Here is a 26,773-nt window from a genome sequence, read left to right on the forward strand (position 1 = left end):
GCAATTATGTCACCCTCTAATCTGTGGTTTCCTCAGATATAAATGGATGAAAATAAAGGTACTTACTTTCAAGTATGAGAGCCTTTAGTTACTGCTTACCAGTTAGTGAGTACTCAGGAAATGTTCACTGTAAAAATAATTTGTCACATCTATATTCATCTGTGCGTCTCACAGATGCTGTTCTTTGTTATGCCCAAGACTAATTTCTCCATATTCTCATGTTTCACTGATACCACATTCCATCAGCTCTGCCTCTCTTACCCTTTATTTTTCAGTCTCCCAGCAGATAAATTCATACACACAGACACATACACACATGAACATACACATACTCCCTGCAACCCAAATCTTCCTATGCAATCCTAGCTCTGATGTCTTTTCTTTACACAGTATACTTCTATAAAAATAGTTATAACTCATTAATTTGGCTTATCCAACTCCTTCTGCTCCACAAAACAATTCACATTTGACAAAATAATAACTTGCACATTGTTAAATCCACAGACATCTAATGCCACTTTCAGATTACCATGTATTGAATTTATGTGCTTAACACTGTGTGATGCAGTTTTGTGTCTATTTGTACATTTAATTCTTGCAACAACGCTAAAAGGTGTCAGTTTGCTTATGTTATATAGGATGAAAGAGAAGCTAAGGGCTGTCGCCCTTTCAGTTACCTATATTCCCTGTGTGCACACTATTAAATATTCAATGTTCCTGCTTTCCAGGGAGCTGACAGTTTAGACAGCGAGCCAGATTATAAACTGGTTAACAAACAGGTCAACTACACGAACTGAGATGAACGCTGTAAAGAAAAATGGAGTTATGTGACTGACAACAACCAGGGGAAACCTGTTGGAAGGGTCAGGAAAACCTCTCTGAGGAGATCCAGTTAACCTGTTACCTGAAGACTAGAACCTGTCTGCCATGCAAGGAGGAGTGGATGAGAGGTCCAGGAAAAGGAGATACTATGATTGAATCTAATGGCATGGTTGGACAAGAGTTTTGGGAGTTGGAGTCTGCTCTAATGGCCCCAGACAAGATTAGCCATCATCCTCTCTATGACACTGTGTGTACTCATTTCCATACTTTTCCACTAGATAATAAGCTACCTGAGAACAGGTATGCAGCCTTAGCTTCTGCTTACCACACAATAAATGACAAATAATAAAGAAATGTTTATCGAACTAACTAGTGACAATTTACTCGAACAGGCATTACTGCCTATTTTTTGAGAAGGAGACTGAAAGCTTAGTCATTTCAAGCAGGGTCTTCATATCCTGTGTGGCCACTGTATGCTCCTCAGTGCTCTGTTACCTGATCGGTCCAATGAGGTATTCGACTGCTAGTATCTAGGTGATTCAGGAAGCTTAGAGACTGAGACCTGTGGGCTATCTCAGTATGGTTTGAATATTTCCCCATTACGACAACCATTGGATTTTTATATCAAATGGCACCAATTAGCATCAAAGTTGGGCTGATGAAAATATTGAGAAATGCTAGATATTTTTTTGGGAGACTTATGAATATGCATGTTAGAAGCTGCTCTTCCTTCACTGGAGCCTCTTGGAGAGAATACTAAACTGGAAGGTCAAAGCCCTGAGTTTTCTTCTTGGCTTTGCCACTCACTCCCTCGGTGACCTTGGACAAGGTGCTTAGCCACTCTGCAGGCAACTGTTTCCTTGTTGATAAAGATGTGAGTAATGATAGCTGAAACTGCCTTCCATATAGGGAGGTTGTGAAGATTAATGAGATACTGTTTATAAAGCACTCTGAACTCTCTGGAAGAAAGGTGCTGTATAAATACAGAGTGTTGCTCTTGATATTCCGCAGCATCTTTGTTGCAAATTCTCTCTGTATTTCTTAAAACCTGCAAAGTGTGGTAAAGTCAGAGTATATGAATTACTTCATCTGGCATGTGCTTGTTTCCACTTCTGGTAAATGGTCCATTGAGTTTGCCTCTATCCTATTTCCTGTTTACAAAAACATTTCCTTGAAATTAAAAATAAAATAAAATAAAATAAAATAAAAGTTTTAAAAATTCTAATGGTTTTAGAGGAAATTATATTAGATGCCTGTTTGTGGACCATTTTAAGGAACCATTTAAGAGCGAAAGGCTAAGATCCAAATTTTTTATGGTAAATTACTCAAGGAACAAGATATGGGTAATATTTCCTGATTAATGATTATTTCAACCTGGCCCTGCGTCCACATTTCCCAAACCAGTAATTGAACAAAGAAGTGGAAACCAAATTGCCTACTCTTATTTTCTTTCTTTTCCCTGAGCTTAAGGGTCCTTTAGTGGAAGGGACAGCAGAAAAGGAAGGGGAAAGCAAGAGAGACAAAGATCATACTAACACTCGATGATTAGACTGAATAATCAAGAATTGACTCTTTTGGTCATACATAGTAAAAAAAAGTAAGACTGGCTGCCTTTCCTTTCATTTGTATCCATTATACTTCAAATACTGTGGTATTCAGAACTAGCTACTGTATTAAATGTGATACCTTAATATTCAGAATGTGTGGAATGTGGGAAAATTGATGTTCCTCTGAGAATCTCAATCTTGCATTAGCAGACTCTTTTGCATTTAATTTTGTCCCTTGTTTATATTAAAGGCAGAAGAGGTTTCTTTTGACATGAGAAATTTTAAAATGTATGTAGGTAAAGACCTTTGGAGAATTCTATTTTTCATCTGCTTATTAGGACCGATGGGAACAGCTCTTTCTCTGATTTTAAAGTTCCAGATGATCCAGGTTGTTAGAAGTGCCTTGGCCTTATGGCGTATTTGTTTCCAGAAAAGAATTGGAACAAGTAATCTGGTAAATGCATACAGTTGGAGTTATTGTATAAGCTTTTGAAAACTACCGATTATCCCCTAAGACATGTTAAAATTTAAGAAAGAATATGTTCAACTGTCAAAAAATTTTTTGAGGAATTGTTTGAGGAATCCAGCCAGAATTTGATAAAAAGAAAGCTAGAAAATAATGCCATGTAATAAATTAAGGGAAAGAGAAAAACAAAGAGTAATGTTTCTGATTCTTTAATAACCATGGGAGACTTAGAACTAGGGCTCAAAGTTTATACTTAATCATTCCATTTAATCTTTCCAACACCCTGAAGTCCACTCTTTCTAGTAGGATCAGATCTAATGTTGAAAGAAAGAGGGAGGGAGAGGGAAAGGAGGGAGCCTATGAAGGAAAGGAGGAGAGAAAGAAGTAAAGTAAGGAGAGAAAGTGGAAGAGAAAGAAAGAAAGAAAAATAGGTTAGGCTATTTTATTCTACCAGTTTTGCCATCAACATTAGAAAGGAGAAACCCTTGGGGCACCTGGGTGGCTCAGTTGGTTAAGCATCCGACTTTTGATTTTGGCTCAAGTCATGATCTCACTGCACTTGGAATTGAGCCCTGAGTCAGACTCTACACTGACATCACTGACAGAGCCTGCTTGGGATTCTCCCCACGCCCCCTGCCCCCGCCCCCACCTCTCTCTGCCCTTTCCTTGCTTGCATGCTCGTTCTCTCTCTCAAAATAAATAAATAACTTAAAAAAAAAAGGAGAAACCATTTGCTGTAGGCTGAAAATAGTTCCCCAATAATGTCCATATCCTAATCCTTAGGACCTATGAATATGTTGCCTTATATGGTAAAAGGAAGTTGTTAACAGTGATTCAGTTAAGGATCTTGAGATGGAGACGTTATTCCAGATTATCCTGAAGAGCACAATATAACCACGCGGATCATTATAAAAAGGTAGCATTATAAGAGTCATGGAGAGAGAGAGAGAGAGAGAGGATATAAGGACAGAAACAGAGGTCAGAAAGGAGAGAATATACTCTATTACTGGCTTTGATGATAAATGAAGTGGCCATGAGCCAAGAAACTTGGGTGATCTCTAGAAACTTGAAAAGGCAAAAAATAAACAAACAAATAACAAAAAAACCCAACAACGACAACAACAACAACAAAAACCAAAACCAGAACTCTCTGCTGGCCTCTCCAGAAGGAACGAAAGTTTACTGACATCTTCATTTTAGCCCAGTGAAAATGATTTTGGATTTCTGACCTCTAGAACTGTAAAATAAAAAATCTGTGTTCTTGTAAGCCACTAAGTTTGTGACAATCTGTTATAGTGACAATAGGAAACTAATACATCATCTTAAGGTGATCTAGCCGGTGTCGTTCCTGCCTGAAAGTGAGTTAGGGAGCAGTGTTTCAAGCGAACTGTGAACAGAGGGCAGTAATGTATCCTTGATCCTCATACTTTAGAGGGAGGAAGGAAGCAGTGCCCTAAAACCTATGGCCCAATGGCTAGATTTCTGAGAGCTGGCCAACAGGCCCTAGGGAAGAAGCCCATCATGCCAGGAATCTACAAGGCACTCAGGAAACACAAGACCATGTTCCTTTATTGCCCCAAATTTCTCAGATTTACATAAACCAAAAAGCACAATACTGCTCATCTTGGGATTTTAAAGGCAACTGACATGATGGTAGAATCCTAGAAAAGAGCTCAATAGAAAGCAAAGATATTTAATACAAAGACATAATACAGTCTGAGTAAACTGTGTGGGAGAATACATGTGATGGGGCAAGAGAAGCAGATGCTAAGGAAAAATACCTCCCGTGAAAACAAGACATATATGTATAAAAAAGCACACGTACAAATTCTAAAATATTTACTAAAGGACTCACCAAAACCAGTTTTTAATGATTCCCAAAGTATTCAGGTGGAACTTACAAATATATGTGGCATATATAATTATATGTTATAACGTATATTATATATATATATATATATATATTATAATGCTTTATAATTTTAGTCAATTTCCACTGAAAATAATATCTTAAATTGCTGAATTGAATTTTACATTCATTCCCTGAAAACTTTGTGAAGGTATTTCATTAATACTGTTTACAACCAGAAGGAATTAAGCATGGCACGGAAGAAAGAGCACAAGATTTAGAAGCAGGAGGATTCCAGTTAAAAAAAAAAATAGCACTTAAAAAAAATTCAACAATATTGTTGTGCCCTGGTTCCATGTCTTTGAACAAGCTTAAAATTTTCTGAGCCTTGGTTTACTCATCTCTAAATTGAGAGCAGCAATATATCTCCTCCATAGGATGTTAAATGGATTATAGTAATAAATATTCATCATCTACCTTGCTTATTTTTATTTTACTTTTTTAGTAGGCTCTACACCCAACATGGGGCTTGAACTCACGACTCTGAAATCAAGAGTAGCATGCTCTACTGACTACCAGATGCCCCAATCTACCTTTTAAAGTCTGACTCAGAGGCCACTTAATTTTCCTTTTCAAAAACTTCAGAAGTCAAGAGAGAAAATTTCACTAAATCACAATAAAATAAGCTACATAGGCAGGAGCAAGGATTTGGAATTAGACTAATTAGACTAATTCACTGAATCAAGATAAGGAGAGCCAGGGAGAAGTAACCTGGTTGCAAATGCCCAAGGCATCTTTACCATCTTAAATGTTAAACATTGCTTCCAGAGGGTCTCAACATTATGCCCAGTTTCAGTGCAGGCAGGCAACATGGAACCCAAGCTGATATAACAAGCTTTGAAGTGTCCACAGAAAGGAAGAGAACAATGTGGAGCTGATACACATCAGGACAGGGGGACAGTCAGGACATGAGGCAAAAACCAGGCAGTTTCCCAGAAAGAAAAATTGAGAAACACCGACCAAGCTCAAATCTGTCTTATAAAAACAGGACATCTCAAGGGGAATGAGGGTCAGGTTGGAGCTTAGCAACCAGATGGAAGTTTGTTTATATCAGAGTGAGAACAGCAACAAGGGGCTCTTACACCAGGTAAAATCCCTCCTGCCCCTGGCCGGGATTAGTCTAAACAACATAGAAAAGAATCTGGTCCACAGGGGGTATCAAAGAAAAATTGCCCTGGACAGAATTTAAAAAGCAATACTTTATTCCAGACTACTGCAATAGGGGAGAGAAAATACACAGAATTCCACTCAACCAAAGATGGAAGATCTTTAAGCACTGGGATAAGCTAGGGAAAAAAATACCAGAGAATGTTAGCGGAGAGATTAGGCCACCAGGATTTGCTCATTGGTGCTTATGGACATCAGATGCTGAAACATGGGGTGCTATCATTCTTGAGGATTCCATCTCAAAAGGATGGCTCTCAGGTCTTTGAGAAAGATGTTCCTGGATTAAAAGTTGCTAGAGGTCGAGAGATTTATACCTCAAAGGGGTAGATAAAGAATTTACAATTGTAATGTTTCTAAAGTAAATGCCAAAGTAAAGGGAGGTCAGGGGCTTATAGTCGGGAAGAAAGCTGTCCCAAGTTTAGTCAAGCTGAGGGGAAGGTTAGGCCTTTTTCTAAACAGTAGAGAATAAATAGCTATGGCTATAGGACTTTAAAAGATGATTCCTGAATAATACCCAATTATAACATTCTAACATGGTGAATTGAAAAACAGAGTGGCCTTTCCAGTGTCTGGTAGTTAGAAGCATAACAAAGACTAAATATAGAAATCGTGGCTCTCCTTTGTTTTCTATAAAGGACTACTCTACTGTCTCTTGAAGATTTTTGTTTGTTTTAATTTCCAGGTCACAGCATTCTAAGTATAAAATGGGGCCACTTCATAGTATTTCCTGGGCATTATTTCCCCAACAATGAAACTTCTGGAACACGTTTTATTCTCTTCCAAGTCTCCACTTTCTTCCCCCAGCGATTTGTAGGAACCCCAAGGGATCTGTTATTGTGTCCTCACAAACAAATCCCTCAAGCTAGGGAGAGGCGCCTCCCACTCTCTTTTCCTCCTCGGATCCTCTTTGGTGATCTGGCAGCTGAGCCCTTGTTCCTGCTCTTGCGGAAGGTCCCTGCCGAAGAAAGTCTGAGACTATGTCATCCCTTGTTCCAGCATCCAACACCACCAGGCACTGCCTCTGGCTGTGGCTGAGGCTATGGGTGATGGATAGTGTCAAAAACCACAACAAACAAGCAAACATCAAAAACAGCACAGACCCCAGCTCTCATTGAAACTGGAGTCATGGCTGGAATCATGAGCTGGAGCCCAGTGTCTGTCAAATACCCAATGCCCAAAGGAACAGAAAGCCTCACTTTCATTGTCATCCAAGATGCTTTGGATTTCCAATGACTGCAACAAGCTTGTGAGAAAATGGCTTGTTCAGTTTATTCTATTAGTGCTCCCCCTTCCAGGTCTCATGGACATGCTGGTGGGTGAATTGGCTTGGGAAAATACCCGTGACAAACAATGTACTCTATTAAGAGTTACCCTGCTCTCCAATGGGTGAGATGCTTCACGGAGCTAAACTTAATATGCAGGGATCACTCCACCATTAAGATGGGATCTCTCCCAAGAGGGTACTCAATTCTTATACACATAAACATTTCCAGGTCCTGACATGCCTGCCTTCCTTGTTACCCAAACAAGTGGTGTTCTTAGTCTGCCAGTGGTGTTCTTAGTCTACACCAGTGACGAGCCACTAGAGTTCTCAGGATAAATACAGCTGGCCCAGAAGGAAGACTAGAAAGAGGACTGTCTTGTGCCATGATTATTGACTATGTGTTTAATTTTAATGCCTAGAATTAAGGGTGAAGTTTCATTTTGGCATTGTTCTACCCAGTTAAGCCAATCATTTTACCTGGAGGCATATACCTTACTGTACCATGGTACTCAAAGATACCTATTATCATTTTGAATTCAAGGAGAAAAATAATGTGTCCCATTGACAGTTTCCTCTGAGGTTATTTTGCAGTAAGTTTGCCTACCATTCATTTAGAACCAAGTATCCTCTGCTCACACCTTTGTATTTTCTTAGCAGATTGGTTCTCAATCAATTTGGGGAGAAGGAGAGAAACGTTCAAGAGAAACAGAGCTGACTGAAGAGTCTGGTGCCTTTCAGAGAGAAGTGTTAAGTAGTTCATGGACAGCAAATGTTCCTCTTCAGATCTGCTAGAATTTCTTTCCTTTGGACAGTTCAACTAGATTCTCCCTGCCGCCTCCCCCCCACCCCCCGCCTTTTTAAAGTTCAGATCATCAGCCTGGGTAAAAGAGTCACAGAATGGGATTTTTTTCATTATATAGAGGAAAATATATCCTAAAAGTAATATACTCTTATCTTTAATTAAGCACCCTTTTATTAAGTTGTTGTTAAGAATGAAACAATTGCCTGAGGGTAAGCTAATTTCTAAAGTTGCTTTTCTATAGAAGTTGAAAAGGTTGCTGGAAATAACCAATGGGTGATATGCTTACTCATCAGGTATCCCCTCATGGCTATGGTAGTACCTAGGACATAGCAGGTTCTCAAAATTTAATCAATAAAAGCATAGCTAAGTGAATGTCATAGATTAGGATCTACAATGAGATGTAACCGTTTTAATTTAATAAGATTCATAGCCTAGGGTCAGCTCTGAATTCATCTGGGGCTTACATGGGTCTTTTTCAGTTTGCTCATATAAAGCGCAAGTTTTGGACAAGAAAGCTCTAGGACTCCCTCAAGCTCTATAAGGCTAAAATTTCCAGTCTCGAGGCTTAGAGTTACTAATGACCAGAAATGAGCAAATCTGTGCTACTTGAATCTCTCCTTTAAATAAATAAATAAATAAATAAAGCAAGCAAGCAAGCAAGCAAGCAAGCAAGTTGCAAATGGCTTCAGGTCCACCAGGGGGCAGGTGCTGGGACACATCTGTGGTTAAGAAGGACTAGAAATACAAAACAGCACCACGTGAGTTACTGTGGCACAGATATGCGAGCTGCATAACACTTCACACTTGAACATCACAAAAAATTTCACAAGGAAAAAATATTGATCCTCTTTGGCCAGTAACAGAGACTGTGGTGTATGTACTTTGAGCAAACGACTTGCTCCAAAGCACAGACACTTCACCCCAAGTATGGTCTCAGAGTCCAACATCCTGTCTCCTGGCTTTGAACACGGACCATCACCCAGTTGAATTACCGAGCGACAGAACCTTAAAGTTGTCGGCAAACCTAGACATTGTTTCACCCAACAGGTACCATAGTCTAAGCAACTACCTCATTCATTTTACATCCTACAACACAGTCAGCCACAGACCAGACCAAGGAGCCAAGCTGGAGGTGACCTTCAGGGCGGTTTCCTTTTGAAGCACTCTGAAAGAATTTTTAAAATCAAAGAAGAAAACATCTTGACAAAATTGGCTGCGGGTGGAACTGTCTCTTCCAAGTTGACATCATCAATCAACCAACAGTGTAGGAGAGCTGTCAAATCCCAGCAGCATGAGGGACAAGAGAAATCATCAGACACCTGAAAAATGGAGAGCTGCTTCACAGCACAGCTGGAGCTATGGTGCTGTTATTTGGGGGGGAGAAAATTGAATGGGGTGGGGGGGAGCAGGTAAGGAGAGGGTGTTCAGGGAAAAAAAAAGCCATCAATTAAAATAGACCTGATTCATAATTTTCTGTATTTCTCAGCAGAATAACTTTCTGCCCCGCTTTCTGCATTGTGCACAGCTACCCCAGAATTCATTTTTCAGCTGTTATTCATACTTCAGTTGGGTGTTTCTGAATGTATTCTTTCTCACAGTAACTGTTGACAGGTCCAGCCCTGTAACCATCTGGCTCCTGAAGTAATGAGACCAAATGAAATGGAGCTTGAAGAAATTAACATTCTTTCCTTAATCTATTAATAACTGAAAAGTGTTGATTTTGGTGACAGCTAGATACTTTATTATGAGGCATATTGGTTAATTAAGAGCATCATAATGAAGGTTATAGGAATGCATATCCCTCCAGAAATACACATATTTTTAATAAGCATAATTTGATTCTCCTCACAGGCTCAAATAAAGTCAGTGAAAATGTTATGCGCAAAGAAAACCTCAACAAAGAATAAACAGACAATTTTGTATGTTATTGTTATTTTATTAAGTGCGCCTGTGTGTATCAATACAGCTGCTGTATACCAATAGAAGTTGCAAAGAATTACAGGTCTTCCAATGCCATCGACCTACTATCCCTTGATTCTTCTCTCTCCATCTATTTACTCTCAGATGATGTTTGCATCTTTGTTGGATCCTTGCCGGGGCAAAGGTATCCTCCGATTGGCCAAAATGGAAAATGCTTAGATTTCTAATATTTGGATCATGGATGATGAGAGTTCCTTGCTGTTTCATGTTTGCCAAGATTTTTTACTCCCATAAAAATTTTACCAAAACAGTACCTTGCACACAGAACTGTCATGAATCACAGATTGGGCGTTTCCTCTTTTTTCCCTCACCTTTCCCTCACATCAAGCACAGAGAAGTTGTGGGTTCCCCTGGTTGCCCTGTTGATGGGCGCCACAGTTAGGTCTAAGAAGTCGCCCCCACGTCTCATCAAAAGACTATTTTTTTCCTGTGTCTACAGCTTTGATTCAAGTTTAGCTAATCTCTGTATGCACTTGTGGGGGAAGTTGGGTATCATTTTTATTCCTGACTGGTATCCCATTAGAAAAAAACACCCACAAGTAAATTCCCAAGGTTTTCTCTACTGAGTATTAAATCATTTGTGCGTTGTTTTCATGGCACAAGTTTGCTGAGCTCCTTCCTTCAGGTCCTCCCTTTCATTTTGCCATTGTCTTTGCACTAGCTGGGTAAGAAGTCCCCGCGAAACGGTGGGTATTTCTCTCTTGCTATTTCTCTCCCAGAACATACCGCACAAGACTTTGTGGAAAAGTAAAGGTCCAGATAATTCAGGCAAAAGGGGGTAATGGCAACCAGGGGTGTGTTTTTCTACTTGAGGTCTCAATTACCCACTTTGGTCATCAAAGTCGAAAAATTACTGAACCAGGATCAGGCCTTTAGTATAAATAGTGCCTTTCTGAACAGAGAGAAAGGACTTCCCCCTGGTTTTCCCAGTCTCTTTCTTGGGTTCAGTCTCCATTTAAGTACTTCTTTCTTATTATCCTTTCTGACACCTCCTGTCCCTCTTTGCCTCCATCCTTTGTATTGTTGATGCCATGTGTGTGCATCTTTGTAGCACTGCGCTCTCAGCATTAGACTCAGGAGGCACAAGGTGGAGGTACTTCCTCGTCCTGTGATAAGCATTTCAATTAGTCTCTGATGGGTACTTATTCCTGTTTGCTTGGGGGAGTAATTCTATTTTCCAAAATACAGTTAAATTACATTATTAAGCAGAACAGTACAGTCAACTTTACATAGGCTATGGAGCACTTTGGCCAGCCTTCCAGAATCCCCAGCCAGAGTCCTGCATATCAGGATCAGCAGGCTGAGGAACTGGAAACAGATTCAAGGCCATTGTGAGGTCTGACAATCCTTATCTGCTGTGGCCACAGTGAAGTGTGATTCCAAAGCAAAGGCCGAGAATTCTCCATCTCACAGTCTCAGTTGGGGGCCAGAAGACTCATAAGGCAAAGTCAAGAACCATGCTGCCCAGGTCAGGGTCATGCTTAGTATATTTCACACCCAAAATTGGAGTAACAGCCCTCAATAATTCTTTCCAAAGATTGGGGATAAGGAAAAAGTAAATAAAAACTTGGTTGGAAACACTCGGCAGTGGCCACTGTGCAGAATGGATGTCGCTCTCTCCCATGCCTCGGTCCGCTTGCTCTGCAACCACGTCTGACAAACCCAGGAGGACTGAGATTGAGAAGTTCAGTAAATCGACATTGAAGAAGACAGAAATGCAAGAGAAACATCCACTGCCTTCCAAAGAGATGACTGAACAGGAGAAGCAAGCAGGTGGATTATAATGAGGTGTCCGCTGCTAATATGCACTATCCATCCCACAACCATTGCCTTCTTGTTTTACTTTGTAAGATGCCAAGAGCCTGGACCCAGTTTCAATGACTGTGTTAGCCCCTTTGCGCCTCAAAGAATCCAGAACCACTGACAAGAAAGGCCACGCCTGCCTCTCTCCCTTCTACCTGTCTGGCTGGCAGGGAAAGAAAAGAACTTTCATGTGGTGAAGGAAGAAGCTGGGCGGGAGGACAGTGAAATCAAGAGTAAAAACCAAGCTGGTCCAAGGTGTCCTGCAGGCTGTAAAATGCAGTTTAACTAGAGCCCCATTCTTTCAGTCAAAGGATCTTAATTACTGGAATGCACAATTGTTTTTAATCTTTTTTTTTTTTTGAAAGTTTATTTGAGAGAGACCATGGGCACATGCAAGCAAGGGAGGGGCAGAGAGCGAGCGAGACAGAATCCCAAGCAGGCTCTACACCATCAGCAAGGCGGCTGATGCAGGACTTGTACCCATGAACTATGAGATAGTGACCTGAACCCCCACTAGGGGTTGGGTACTTAACCTACTGAGCCACCCAGGCATCTCCACAATTTTTATTTTTATTTTTTTTTTTTTTTAAATTTTTTTTTTCAACGTTTATTTTATTTTTGGGACAGAGAGAGACAGAGCATGAACGGGGGAGGGGCAGAGAGAGAGGGAGACACAGAATCGGAAACAGGCTCCAGGCTCTGAGCCATCAGCCCAGAGCCCGACGCGGGGCTCGAACTCACGGGCCGCGAGATCGTGACCTGGCTGAAGTCGGACGCTTAACCGACTGCGCCACCCAGGCGCCCCATCCACAATTTTTAAATTATGCAAATAAAAAGTTTTAAAACCTGGGGAGGAAGGAAAACTGTTGGAGAAAGTTCTATCTAAATAAGTGACCCATCAATCAATCACAGAGAGTGGATTCAGAATAATTAAAAGCTATGCTCAGCTTTATTTTAGTTGTGCATTTAAGTGGGTCCATCCCTCTCACACAAAAGCTGTTAGTGACAGGGTATGGAAGTTCAGCATCAGGCACAACTCCCTGTCTCTGGAATTCTTTCAGGCTTTTCCACCTTATTTTTTTATTTTTTTTTTCAACGTTTATTTATTTTTGGGACAGAGAGAGACAGAGCATGAACGGGGGAGGGGCAGAGAGAGAGGGAGACACAGAATCGGAAACAGGCTCCAGGCTCTGAGCCATCAGCCCAGAGCCCGACGCGGGGCTCGAACTCACGGACCGCGAGATCGTGACCTGGCTGAAGTCAGACGCTTAACGGACTGCAGCACCCAGGCGCCCCCACCTTATTTTTTTTTTTTACTACCATCAGACAACACCTATTTTACCCTCTTGGCGCTCCTACCTCTTAGCTTCCGTCCCTGCTCCCAGTTTCCACTTTCTGTCTTCAGTTCTCTGTCCTGACAATCCATTTAGACATCCTTCTCTGGCTGGAACCCTCAGTACTACCTTTCAGTCAATATTTTATTATTTTCTTGTAGTACCATAAGCACTTACAGCTAAGGGTAAGGAACGGTTCTGTTATTAAATAAAACTTGAGATTTATCTCTTGGTAGTAGAATCAGATAGCATTCTCTCTATATCTCTTTAATTCCAGACTTAAAATACTACTTTACGGTTTGTTTAGATCTTCAAAAATAAAAAGAACCATGTAGCAAACATAAGGCTTTTATATGAGTTGCAGATACTTGGGACAGATGAGTGCTGGGACACATGGTAAAACACCGATGTATTCCTGTAAATGTTTTCCTTATTCCTAGGGTGAGGTGGCAACATTGGGTCACTTCGTTTTGTGACAGGTAAAATCCTGTAAATGGAAGTGTGCTAATACTAAGGTAGAAACTTAGAGCCTTGTAGGATGTGAAAATAGAATTATGATAAAGTCTATAAAATTTGCCAAATTCAGGCTAAGAAATGTGAGACCAAAGAATTTAGAACAAATTTAAGACTATGCAACCATAGGGGTTTATTATCACTAGAGCCATATAATTATTTGAGAATTAGAACAACACACCTTAGACATGTAAAACATAACCAATGCTATCTAAATGAGGGCCTAAAAATAACTGTTAGAACTATTTAGAACTTAGATAAGTTTAATTTCTGTTCCACATTGCAACTTCTATTTTTCTCAAAGCATTTTCTCTAATTATAAAACAAGGAATATATTCCAATACTATAAATGTATAATTCGAGTTATAAAAAGCATAACCTAGCAGGTACCTGGGTGGATCAGTCTGTTAAGTATCTGGCTCTTGGTTTTGGCTCAGGTCATGATCTCAAAGTTCATGAGTTTGAGCCCGGTATCAGTCTGTGTGCTGACAGTGCAGAGCCTGCTTGGAATTCTCTCTCTCTCCCCCCTCTGTCTCTCCCTCTTTCTCTCTCTCTCTTTCTGTCAAAATAATAAACTTAAAAAAAAAAGCATAATATAGCTTTGGCAGAATACCAGTTTACTCAATGGCCAGAATACGTTTTCTTATTTTCCTCTTTTTACAAAATAGAAGATGTAATATGTTCATTAATTAAAATATGGGAGAGACTAACAAGATTAGGGAATGTATTTTAAGTGACAATGTATCACCTTTAAGTACTTGCTATAAGTTGCATTATCTAAATAAGCAACATTAAGGTGAAATTACTATTTTTTCATGCTAAAGATATGTCTATATATTAGGAATAATGTAACTAGAGAAAATTATTTTTCCTTCCAGGAGACTATTCTAAGATCTTGTTTGACTATAAATTTACATGGTGTGCCCCTCTTTCACAGAGTTACCCTTTGGCTCAATTACTTCAACGTCAAATGAATGCAGCAGCATTATTTGCAGAGTCAATCAGATTTGGCTGTTACAAAAACCTTACGAGGCACTGGAACCATTTATCTTCTTTTCCGAAAGAATGCCAGGGGCCTCACATTTTATATGAATATATACAGGCCACATGTGCCAAGATTCAATCAGGGAAGCCAAGCTCCTAGGAGTGTCATAGCATAAGAGATCTGTTTTATGAATAAGGCTAGACACAAATGTGGAGAAGCTGGGTGACCAGGAGGCCACTGTGGATTGACTCTGAAATGCTGGTGCAAGGAGGCCATTGAGGGTTTTCCAAGAAATCTGGGAAGGCAAGAAGGTCCAGATTCTAGGGTGGGGCCATCAGGGAGGCTTGTGGGGAGGTCTATTTCCACATACAGAGGAAGCCTGTTGCTTCTGCATCTGGTGGCAAATGTGGGGGTCACTGCATGTTCAGGGGGAGAGTGAGGATAAGCTGGAATCCCCAGAGCTGTCTGTCTGTCAGGCTCTCAGACTACCTAGCAGTATAACCTATAGAAGGAGGTGACCAATGCTTTCCTTCCACCTTCCAAATTTAATGTGAATTTCTCTTTTGTATCTTTAACTTGGAAACATGATGAGGAGGATTCTGGGAAATGTAGTTCAGCTTAGCTTTGTTGCTAACAATACAAACCACAGGTCATATAACTCCATTTGGTTTAGTGAACATTGTGTTAAGGGGGTGCACTATTATGCGGAATGCAAAAACGTCCAGCATATATAGCTCGTGTGTAGGAGCAGGACATCATCTCGAAGGAGACACAACGTGGCCCATTCAACAGTGCAAGGTGCCATTCCACAAAGTGTCAGAGTGAATGCTACAGCCAAAACTTGAAAATGCTGAAAAATGTTGTCTTAAAAAGAATCATTTTCCATACCAGTTTCGATTCCTACTCCCTACTTCCATTCTCTTAATAGCTTAAAAAATTCTACGTAGGAGAAAAAGAAAAGGGCTACACTATGCACAGAGAGATCTGAATAGCTTGTGTGATTTTATTCATTAGAACTAAAGAATTCATAAACTTTTATGGTTTCAGAAAAACCTTCACTGTATCACATTTGCAGAACATACGCTCTGTGAGTAAATGTGAACCCATTTTGTTGAAAGAATAATGTCTTTTCTGAGTTTGAAACCTTTTCATTGGTATCCCAGAGAAACAGACTAAGAATCACAGAGTAAACTGCATTGATATCTGTTCTATTTACCAGATGGGCAATTTCCAAAGCTCTCCCTTCTTATAAGTACCTCAAGGGAGAGGCACATCCTTTGAGAGGGAAGCAGGAGAGAAGAGATCAGTTTGAATGATAATGAGGCCTGCCAGGAGAGACCTTTACCTTTTTTCAATGGGACAGACAGGTTTTTTGATGTCATTTTAGAACTCCCATTAGCTATGATACGAATTACAGGTTTATCAAGAGAAGAATATACCCCTATGGATTAGGTAGCAAAGGTCTCCCTCTTTGAGCTTCATTATTAGTACAAAAGCCTCATTCATACAAGGCTAATGGGAGGTAGACACATACTTCAGAGAATAGATCTCATGGGATGAAGTACCAACCAGACTACTTTCTAATTCATGCACATATGGAAAGAGAAAGATTGTTGCTGTGTTTTCATGTAAATTGGTCCCCTTTCTACTATTCATCACTACCTTGTCTCCTCCTATCCTCCCCCACCCGGGAAGAGCACACTAAAGTTGGCCACTCCTGGTACTAGAAAAGCCTCCCAGACTCACTAGGTATAGCACGTTGGTCCAGGGTGCTATGGATTATTCTTTGTTCCTAAGAAAATCAGCCCCAAAGATGTATTTGTAGATCAGGCCCTTGGAGCATAATGACCTCCTGGCTGTTTCAATGTTTGGACAACTCTTTGACAGAGCCAATAAGTCTTAGTATTATACTTTATTTGGATTGGGGAATTGGTTGACATTATTTATCACAATGTGGAAAGAAGTTTGGGAGCTTTTCCAAATGACACTCAGGAGAATCACAATGATTTCTTCTCTTTTGGGGCCTGCAGGGAGAGTTCAAAGTTACCACCTCTTATGTAACCACAGTCCAGGCACCTTGTGGGAAGTGAAGGTGGTGAAATATTTAGTACATAGAAAACTTTAAGAAGGGAAGTTTCTACCTTCTAGAATTGATTTACTGAACAAAATTATCAACCCCCCTCCGCCAAATCTCAAAGTAAATGTCTCTGGTTTAAGTGACGTACAGTAAGAGCAAAGAGGGATTAGCCAGAGAGTGCCTATCAGAGAGACAGAACTCACAGAAATAATTGGAAGCACAGAGGCCTGAAACACCTGTACATAAAAACAAATATATGATGATTGATGCAAAGATGCTAGCCTGTCTGACACAAGGTTTTACTAACTGGTCTATTAACTGTTGCGTCTGGCTGTGCATTGTGCTCTGTTCTCAGTGGCTTTTTTTAAACCCACTTTATATTTCTGAGTCTGTTCTTTATAAGCCTTTCAAAAGAAAGGCACCTGATTTTAAAAGATGCTAGCCAGAGCTCAGATTTGGGGGAAATCTCTTGGGTTCTCTCTAAGCGTGCACTCTCTGTCAAGAAAAAGCTATTTTCAAAGGTCAGAAAGGAGATACGTAGTTACATTACATGCATTCATGTGTGTCTGTAACTGTATAAATACTACAAATCTATTTTCCAGGAAGACAAGGATCATTTTCTACTTAGCATTTCCCAGAGAGGTGACCAACAGTTGTAGGATGAAAGAAATACTAAAAGATCAATTGACATGGAAGTTTTATCTGAGATTTTTAGGTTTACTCTATGGTTAACCACTAGGATCGTTTAAATTATTGTTGAGGAAATATACATCCCAACCTCTTCCTATTGTGGGTAGAATGTATGTCTCTGACCATTCAGTTTGCTTTGACAATGAAATATTGGCAGGCATGATTCAAGTATAGGTTTGAAACATGTTCATGGAGAGGCGCTTAGCTTCTCATATTTCAGACGTTGCCATGAGAAGAACATGTTGGTCCAAAGGGGGTAAGAGACATGGAGAGCAGACCTGGGCTCAATGTCCATCTTGGAGCCAAGGCCATATATTTGAGCCAATGTGGATCAACCAAATCCCAACCGATCCCTATGTCCATAAGAATTACATAAATGATGATTATGTGCTACTGAATTTGAGGGATCTTTTTTTTGGCAGGTGGTAATTAACTGATACAGATATCAGTATCCTCAAATGGGGTCTTTCTGTAAAAAAAATAATCCTAAAATATGTGACATAGGATTAGGGTTTAGACAGTGGGGGATGGAGAAATTTCCATGAAAGGCCAGGTGAAATGTGATAAAATCTAGAGGAATCTGAGAAAATGGTTATCTATATCATACAGCAGCACAACTTTGGTTAAAGTCACTGGTAATAACCTAGAAAATAGAAATTATGCAGAAAAGCTCTTCTAATTAAGTCAGATTTTCAGGTAATGATTTTTGGTGCAGTTTGTTAACAGAAATAGCTGAGTAGATACACTATCTAGTAAATAATATAGAGCCCCTTATTTTGGTGGGCAAAATCATTTTTCTCCTATAGTGTTATAAAGTGGTCTTCTCTTTCTGTGTATTGATATGTTTCATCAAATACAAAGAGAAATGAAAAGTGTGACCTTTCCTCCAACTCCAATTACATGTTAATATTTCTTCTAAGAATTTAAAACATCTGCAAATCAAACTCAAGATGAGGAGAAGAGGTCGAACTCCAGAGCCATATAAAATATTATGAGCATAAAAATTTACAACAGAATGTATACAAAGTACTTTGGTTGCACTCTATACAGTAGAAATAAGGTTCTAGACACCATTTCAATGTTCTCTGGAAAGAGCCAATAGTTACATGAGTTATACTTTAACACAGAGTCAGTGTTGGTGCTTTTGAAGGATAAATGAAAGGTTGCCATAAATCTTGAAGCAAAACTTTCAAACTGTGAAGAGTAACAAATACTATTAAGAGGGAATTTGAAATTAAAATAGCAGAGGAGAGTAATTTTAAGGGAGTTTTCATAGCCATACAACTCAAACCCCAAGACACGAAAAGGGCCTATAAATGTGACTGCAGAATTACCATTCACTGTCTAAAGTCCAAGATATGTCATAATGTCTTTTGAGAGAGGGTTCAGCCAAAAATAAGAAGGTTACCACAGTTCTAGGAGAAAGTTTTAAAACGTGGGGAAATAATGCAGAAACTATAAACAGGAAAGAATAATAGTGGACTCCTACAAAACTGAACTATTTAACAGATGGTATGTGAGAGCTTGAAAGAGAAAACAATCCTTACTAGGGCAGAAACTCTGATGATAGAAATCATTTTATGCTTTTAAGGATACCATCTTTCATAAATTGGAAGAAATCATTGATCATGAGGAACATCATGAGTTTTTATGACATTAAGAAAGAAAAGCATTACCACTTTAGCAATGACATGCCATCTATTCCAAGATTCGTGTCCATTTCAGGTATGTTTAAATGTGAAATAAATGTACATCCCAGAGTGGGAGAAATGTAATGTTACTGTTTCTTTTCCAGGTGACCATTCCTTGGGGGCTGCCGGAGGAACAAAGGCAGGCTAGAAGAGGGACAAGAGAATCTCTCCATATTTGGCTTCTCATTTCCTATTCTTTTCATCATCATTCCAGCAAAATTATTTCTTTATTCTGGATCAGCATTTTGTTCCAGTAATTCCAACTCTTTTCAGGTGTACAGCATTCTGATAATCAGCACCGTTGGCCTCTGTCAGAGACATCAGCACCAGCCACATGATACTCCCTTCCCAGAGGTCAACTCCATGGGGCTCCTTTCTAGGATGTCTGTTTACAGTAATTTCAAGTGAATCTATTTTTCTCTCCTAGCCCCACAGCTCCTACTTAGTGAGAAGTTGTCAATATTTGCCTTTTCCATTCTCCAGTACCTAGTTAATGATAATATATATTAAATGATATGTGAAGATAACCCAATATTGTTTCTGTCTCTGCTTATACTCTGATTGATACAACATGTGTGCACGCACATGCATGACAGAGGCAGAGAAAGAGGAGTGAAAGAAATAAATGGGTACATTGTTGACCTGGATAGAGGATCCTGGTAGTTTGTGGGGAAAGAGCCTTATATACTGAGTTAGTCTACATGTCACCAGACCGAACCAAATTATAACACTAGACCAGCAATGAAAGCAGCCTCTGCTGGCCCAAAACTGGGTGATTGAGTAATATAAATAACTATCCATGGATAATAATTCGAGTGTAATTATGCCCACATTATATTAAATGTCTACTACAAGGTGGCTAGTCAGAAAAAAAAATCATCACAGCAAAACCTATATGTGTATGTGCCTGCTTTGTTACTCTCATACTAATATGTGACTATGAGGAAAATCACTATTATTCAAGGACAGACCCCACTTGGATGAATCTCTTAGATCGCATTCAATAAAACATTAGTAGTTAGGAGACTGATGTAATACTAAAAAAACTAAGAGAAAAAATAGACAAAGAAGAAACCCATAGGTGATGGGAAATATACTTTAAAATACAACTATGATTAAAATATTCGGGTACATAAAAGAAAAGATGGAGAGGGGAGCCTGGGTGGCTCAGTCAGTGAAGCGCCCAACTTCGGCTCAGGTCATGATGTCGTGGCTTGTGAGTTCGAGCCCTGTAACAGACTCTGTGCTGACAGCTCGGAGCCTGGAGCTTGCTTCGGATTCTGTGTCTCCCTTTCTCTCTGCCCTTCCCCCACTCATGCTCTGTCTCCCACTCTAAAAAATAAACATTAAAAAAATTTTTTTAAACATATAGATTTTCAAAAGGGAAGTGAAATACATAAAAAGGAACGGTGTAGGAATCCTATACCTGAAAAACATGATTTATATCAAGAATCATATTTAGTGATTAGATTTAATAGCCTATAAGACAAAGAAGGGAAGGTTTGTGAACTGAAGATAGGTCAAAGAATCCAAATTGTAGCCCAGAAAGAACAGAGAAAGGAAATGTATAAAAAAAAAAAAAAAAAGAAGCACAAGTCACATATGAGATAATTATTTAATATGTGTTTAAATAGAATGTTAAAAAGAAAGAAATAAGGAATGGAACATAAGAAGTTCCAGAAGGAATACTGGCCAAAATTTTCTCAAATTCATGAAAGCTATCATGTTACATAATCAAAAGTGTCTACAAAATCAAAACAAGTAAAAAAAAAGAAAAATGGAGATACATCAGGCCCAGATTGTATGCTCCACTGCTGAAAGAAAAAAAAAAAAAAAAAAAGGAGGGAGAGAGAGAGAGAAGAAGGAAGAGAATAGAACAGAAAAGAAAAATCTTGAAAAGAGCCAGAAGGTTTTGACAAAGGAGCAAAGGCAATAAAACTGAGAAAAGAAAGTCTTTTCCACAAACGATGATAGATGACTTGGGATATCCACATGCAAAAGGAAAAAGAAACTAGACCCATTCCTTACACCCTTCACAAAAATTAACTTAGTGGGGCATCTGGGTGGCTCAGTCAGTTAAGCATCCAGCTCTAGATTTCGGCTCAGGTCATGACTCAAGGTTCGTGGGTTAAACCCCACACAGGGCTCTGCACTGGCAGTGTGGAGCCTGCTTGGGATTCTCTCTCTCCTTCTCCCTTTGCCTCTCCCCCACTTGCATATGTGTGTGTGTGTCCCCCCTTCAAAATAAATAAATAAACTTTAAAAAATTAACTTAAAATGGCTCGTAGACCTAGGGTCATCGGGGTGACTCAGTCAGATAGCCTCCGACTGTTGGTTTTGGCTCAGGTCATGATCTCAGTTTTATGACTATAAACCCTGAGTGGGGCTCAGCACTGACAGTGCAGAGCCTGTCTGAGATGCTCTCTCTCCACTTCTCGCTGCCCTTCCCCTGCTCACATTCACTCTGTCTCTCAGAATAAATAAATAAACTTAAAAAAAATAAAAGGCTCATAGACCTAAATGTAAAAGGCAAAACTACACAACTCCTAAAAAATAACACAGGAGAAAATCTAGATGATTTTGGACAGGAGATGAGGTTTTAGAGGTAACACCAAAACACAACCCATGAAAGAAATAGACTGGACTTTAAAACGTGTGCTCTGCAAAAGACACTGTTAAGAGAGTGAGACAGTAAGACAAAGGCTGAGAGAAAATATCTGCAAAAGACACACCTGATAAAAGATGATTATCCAAAAAATATAAAGAACCATATATATATCCAAAAATATAAAGAAACATCTATATATAAAATATAAAGAACCATATATATATATATACATATATATATATATATATATATATATATATATATATATATATATATACATATATATACATATATCCAAAAATATAAAGAAAACAGACAACCCAAATAAGAAATGTGCTGAAAGCCTGAACAGACACTTCATCAAAGCAGCAGCATATGAATAAGTGTATGAAAAAATGCTCTACATTACATGTCATCAGGGAATCGCAAATTCAAACAATGAGATACTAGTATACACCTGTTAGAATGGCCAAAATCCAGAACACTGACATCACCAACAGCTGGTGAGGATGTGGAGGAACAGGACCTCTCATTCACCACTGAGGTACAGCCACTTGAGAAGATGGTTTGGCAATTTCTTGTAAAATAGGCATGATCATTATTTGCCACGACCTGTAAACAACCACATGAATGTATCTCACAGACATGACAGAGAAAAATGAGACACAAAAGAGTAACTGCTGCATGATTCCATTTATATCAAGTTCAAAAACAGGAAAACGATGGAAATAATAGTAGCACTTCCTTTGGGACTGTAATGACTGGGAGAAAACAGAGACACTCTGGGGGTGGTAATAATGTTCTCTATCTTGATCTGGATAGTGGTGCCATTTTGTAAAGTTGTATCTAGCTGCACACATGAGGTCTGTACACTTTTATGTGCTTGTACTAGGGCCACGTGGATGAAATACTACTGAAAGTGCCCAGTGCTATACGATGTGAGGTTTATATTAATATCATTTTATCTTCGCACACATCAAAGTAATTTTAACTTTAGGAAAATCAAAAGATTGCACAGGAAAGAGATGAATTGTGTAAGCTGTTAACATAGTCACAAGAACTTTTAAATAACATTAAATATGGATTTAAGCAAAATGGAAGTGTTTGTGCGCCAGTCTAATGCACCTATCCATCTCCTTCCTTATAGTAGTGAAAGCTAGTGCTAGTTTGAAATCTACCTTGGACGATGAGGAAGCAAATGGCCAATGATGCTCTGTTCCAATAAAATGATATTTTACAAAAACAGCTGCCAGAACATACTTTGCTGACCCCTGGGAGAGGAGGACTAATTTTCATTATAGTCACAATATTATTATTTAACTTTTATGTTATGTGTTCCCTTGAAAATAAAAGTATTTTAAAGAAAAAAATCACGTTGTTAGCAAGTTCTTCATAGCACTTATAGCAGCAGTCTTCAAACATTTTTCACGTTTAGTCCTTAAAATTATCTTGAAACTTAAGTATCCTTTTTCAATGATCATCTAAAAATCTTGACAAACCAAGACAAATGCTGCATAATCCCAGTTCTATGTGGAATCTAAAAAAGTTGAACTCCTAAAAGCAGGGAGTAGAATGAGGTCTGCAGGGGCTGGGAGGAGGGGGAAATGAGAGTTGAGAATTGAGTATAAAGTTCCAGTTAGGCAAGCTAATTTCTAGACATGTGCCGTTCACACACTTAAAAATCTGTTTAGAGGGTACATATCATGTTAAGTGTTCTAACCATAACAAAAATAAATTACGTGTATCCAATAGACTCCAAGTGCCTTAAGAATTTAATACCCATAATTTCAATTAAAAAAATTCATGGCTCAAGGCACCTGGATGGCTCAGTTGGTTGAGCATCTGACTATTGATTTCAGCTCAGGTCATGATCCCAGGGTCATGGGATTGAGCCCCCACATCAGGCTCTGTGCTGAACGTGGAGCCTGCTTAAGATTCTCTCTCCTTTTCTCTCTCTCTCTCTCCGCTCTCTCACATTCTCTCTCTCTGAAAAAAATTTAAAAGAAATTTAAAAAGAATTCATGGCTCTTCTTTATTAGGAAAACTATAGTATTATATTTTCTCCCTCAAATTCTGTTTGATCTTACCTTCCCCACATTTTTATCCTCTTGTAATATATTTTTATTCTCAAGTCTTTTATTACACAATATACATCTGCTACAAAAATATGTATACATTAAAATTTTATATTAAATTTTCTCTGACCATAAGGCTCTAAATGTTCAAAAATAATTTTTCTGGATTGAGTTATGAGTGCTATTAGTGATGTATTAATATAATTAACACAATAAATATATTGCAAACTTGGAAAGTGATTTATTTTTTATTTTTTATTTTTTTAACTTTTTTTTCAACGTTTATTTATTTTTGGGACAGAGAGAGACAGAGCATGAACGGGGGAGGGGCAGAGAGAGAGGGAGACACAGAATCGGAAACAGGCTCCAGGCTCTGAGCCATCAGCCCAGAGCCTGACGCGGGGCTCGAACTCACGGACCGCGAGATCATGACCTGGCTGAAGTCGGACGCCCAACCGACTGCGCCACCCAGGCGCCCCTGGAAAGTGATTTAAATGAAGAGTAAAGTTTAATTTTTGAATCAATCTCATGAGATAAGTAGAGCTGTTTTTACTTCAATCAGTTCATGTATTCGTGAATATTATTTATGAATTATTATTTATGAATGAGATGGGCCAAAACACTGATGATATTGAACTCATTGTATTTATTGTTGAGAGGCCTTCACCTAAATAAGTAGACAAAGTCCTCATGAAGCCTTAACAATTATTAATTATGCCTGCATGAGGCACTTTGCATAACCCAAGAGATTCAGAAAGAGTTGGAAAAAATCTAAACATGGGTTAAGTGCTTTAATACATCTGCTATATTAATGTTTTTGATTAAATGTTTTTATTTTATCCTATGTTTAAATAACTTTTTTCAATCCAAATTTTGTAACTGCAGACTGAGCTCCTTCAATTTGTGGAAAATTGGCCGGATACAATCTAATAGGCAAGTCTAGTTTCGTCAACAACTGGTCCGATCCAGCCTCCAGAAAAAGTCTGAATTGATTTTTCAATTCGGGTACATGGCTTACAGGTCATATCAAGGACTGAGAACAAAAGGTCATAAAAATTATAGTTATCTAATGTACTTATGTGCATCACACTCATTTATAAAAGTAAGAATTTTTGTTTCTCATCCCTTAGCCTGTTATAATCCAATATATTGTCTGGTTAAGATTATAATTTATTTATGAAGTAACATATGGTGTGCCTTCAGTAAATGTGGTTTAGCATGTATGCTTAGCACGTGAGGATATTTAAGTAAAAATCACATTTTAAAGATGAGATAACAAAATCCATATCCCAAAACATCATAATTGTACTTTCCTTCTACATTTAATGAAGACAAAAAAACTATTGCTAAAAAAACCTGGTTGGGTAGTTAGACCATAACTGTACTTTTTCTAATGAAGTGGGTAAGATTAAACATTTTGTAAAATGAAATAAGTTGATGATAAAATGCACTTATATATATGTGTGTATATATATATATATATATATATATATATATATATATATGATATTTTAAATGTTTACTTATTTTTGACAGAGAGTGAGAGCAAGAGGTGGGGGGAAGAGAGAGATAAATAGAGAGAGAGAAAGAGAGGGAAAGAGAGGGAATCCCAGGCAGGCTCCACCCTGTCAACACAGAGGCGGACATGGGGTGTGAACCCACAAACCAGGAGATCATGATCTGGGCCAAAATCTGATCATGATCATGATGCTTAACCAACTGAGCCGTCCAGGAGCCCAATGGCTTATATTTAAATATGAAAAAAACAAATAATTTGTAGGGTTCCTTATTTCTTACTGGTGATACTTAAAACACTGTTTTTTTTTTTGTTTGTTTGTTTGTTTGTTTTTTGGCTTGGTGTTTGTTCCTCCCTTAAATAAAAAGACAAATTTCCTCTGAAGGTACAGAAGAAGAAACATCAGGAATTTGCCCAGAGATCTTTCAAGACCAGGCCTAGGATGGGCCCAAGCTCTGTGTTCACGTGGTCCTTATACTCTCATAAAATGTGTGACAGTAAGGAGGATAGTCCTATCTGCCTCCTCTTTTCACTTAAACCTCCCTTCCTGCCTCATTCCCTCTGTGCTGGAGGGGCCTCAGGCTTTTTGGAAGAAGTAATGAAAGGAGAGTTGAGGATACATTTATTTTGGGTTTAATGGGATATTTTTATATTATTCACTTTCAGGTTAGTCACGACCATGTATACTTATTACCCTCACTGTCCTAATATAGGAACATCTTTCAGGCATACTCCCCTCATTGTGAGATGATGTGAACTTAGAGTACCATGACAGGAACTTATCTGATGAAATTTGCTACCCCAAATTTGTGGATAGCGTGGGAGAAACAAGATAGTATTGGGAAATTCTTCCAGATCTTACAGCGCATATAGGCACCTTATAATGATTGTTCCACATCTGACAATGATCCTGAATAGTCACCAGATATTACCAATAACAGGTTGCAAAGCTAACAGAAAATTTTGTGTGTTATCAATACTAAGATCAAAATTTCCATCAATCACGATGGAGGAAAGAATGATTATCCTTCTAATGCAATATTACCAAATTTAACAATTGTTAAGTGAATAAATGCTCAAAATATATGCAAGCAAAAAATGGAGGGAAAAATATCAGAGATATTTTCATTCAGGTGGTTAAGAAAATGTTATTTTTCTGACTTTTGTGGTATTTGACACATTTGTCAAATTTGGCAAATATACTACATTGGATTTCTCATTCTTAATAGCCACTTGTACACAATTTGGTAATAATAATTTTATATTTTTTCACAATGAGCCTTGCCAAGTTTTATAAACCTCAAACCCCCAAATTTGGATGGTTCTTGTTCAAAGAACAGGGCATCCTTTTCCAATAGTTGGGGAATGGACGAGGTGAGATCATTAAGCAAAAATTGCCATTATTCCCAGTATTCTCATACTACAAAGTATTTCATTTCAGAACATCCCAAGAATGATGGAATACTCCATTTCTAATATATTTTTTTTAACAGATATATGTTTGAGACAAGGGGAAGACCGGAA

Source organism: Leopardus geoffroyi, chromosome B4 (assembly GCF_018350155.1).
Source record: "Leopardus geoffroyi isolate Oge1 chromosome B4, O.geoffroyi_Oge1_pat1.0, whole genome shotgun sequence".
NCBI classification, from domain to species: domain Eukaryota; kingdom Metazoa; phylum Chordata; class Mammalia; order Carnivora; family Felidae; genus Leopardus; species Leopardus geoffroyi.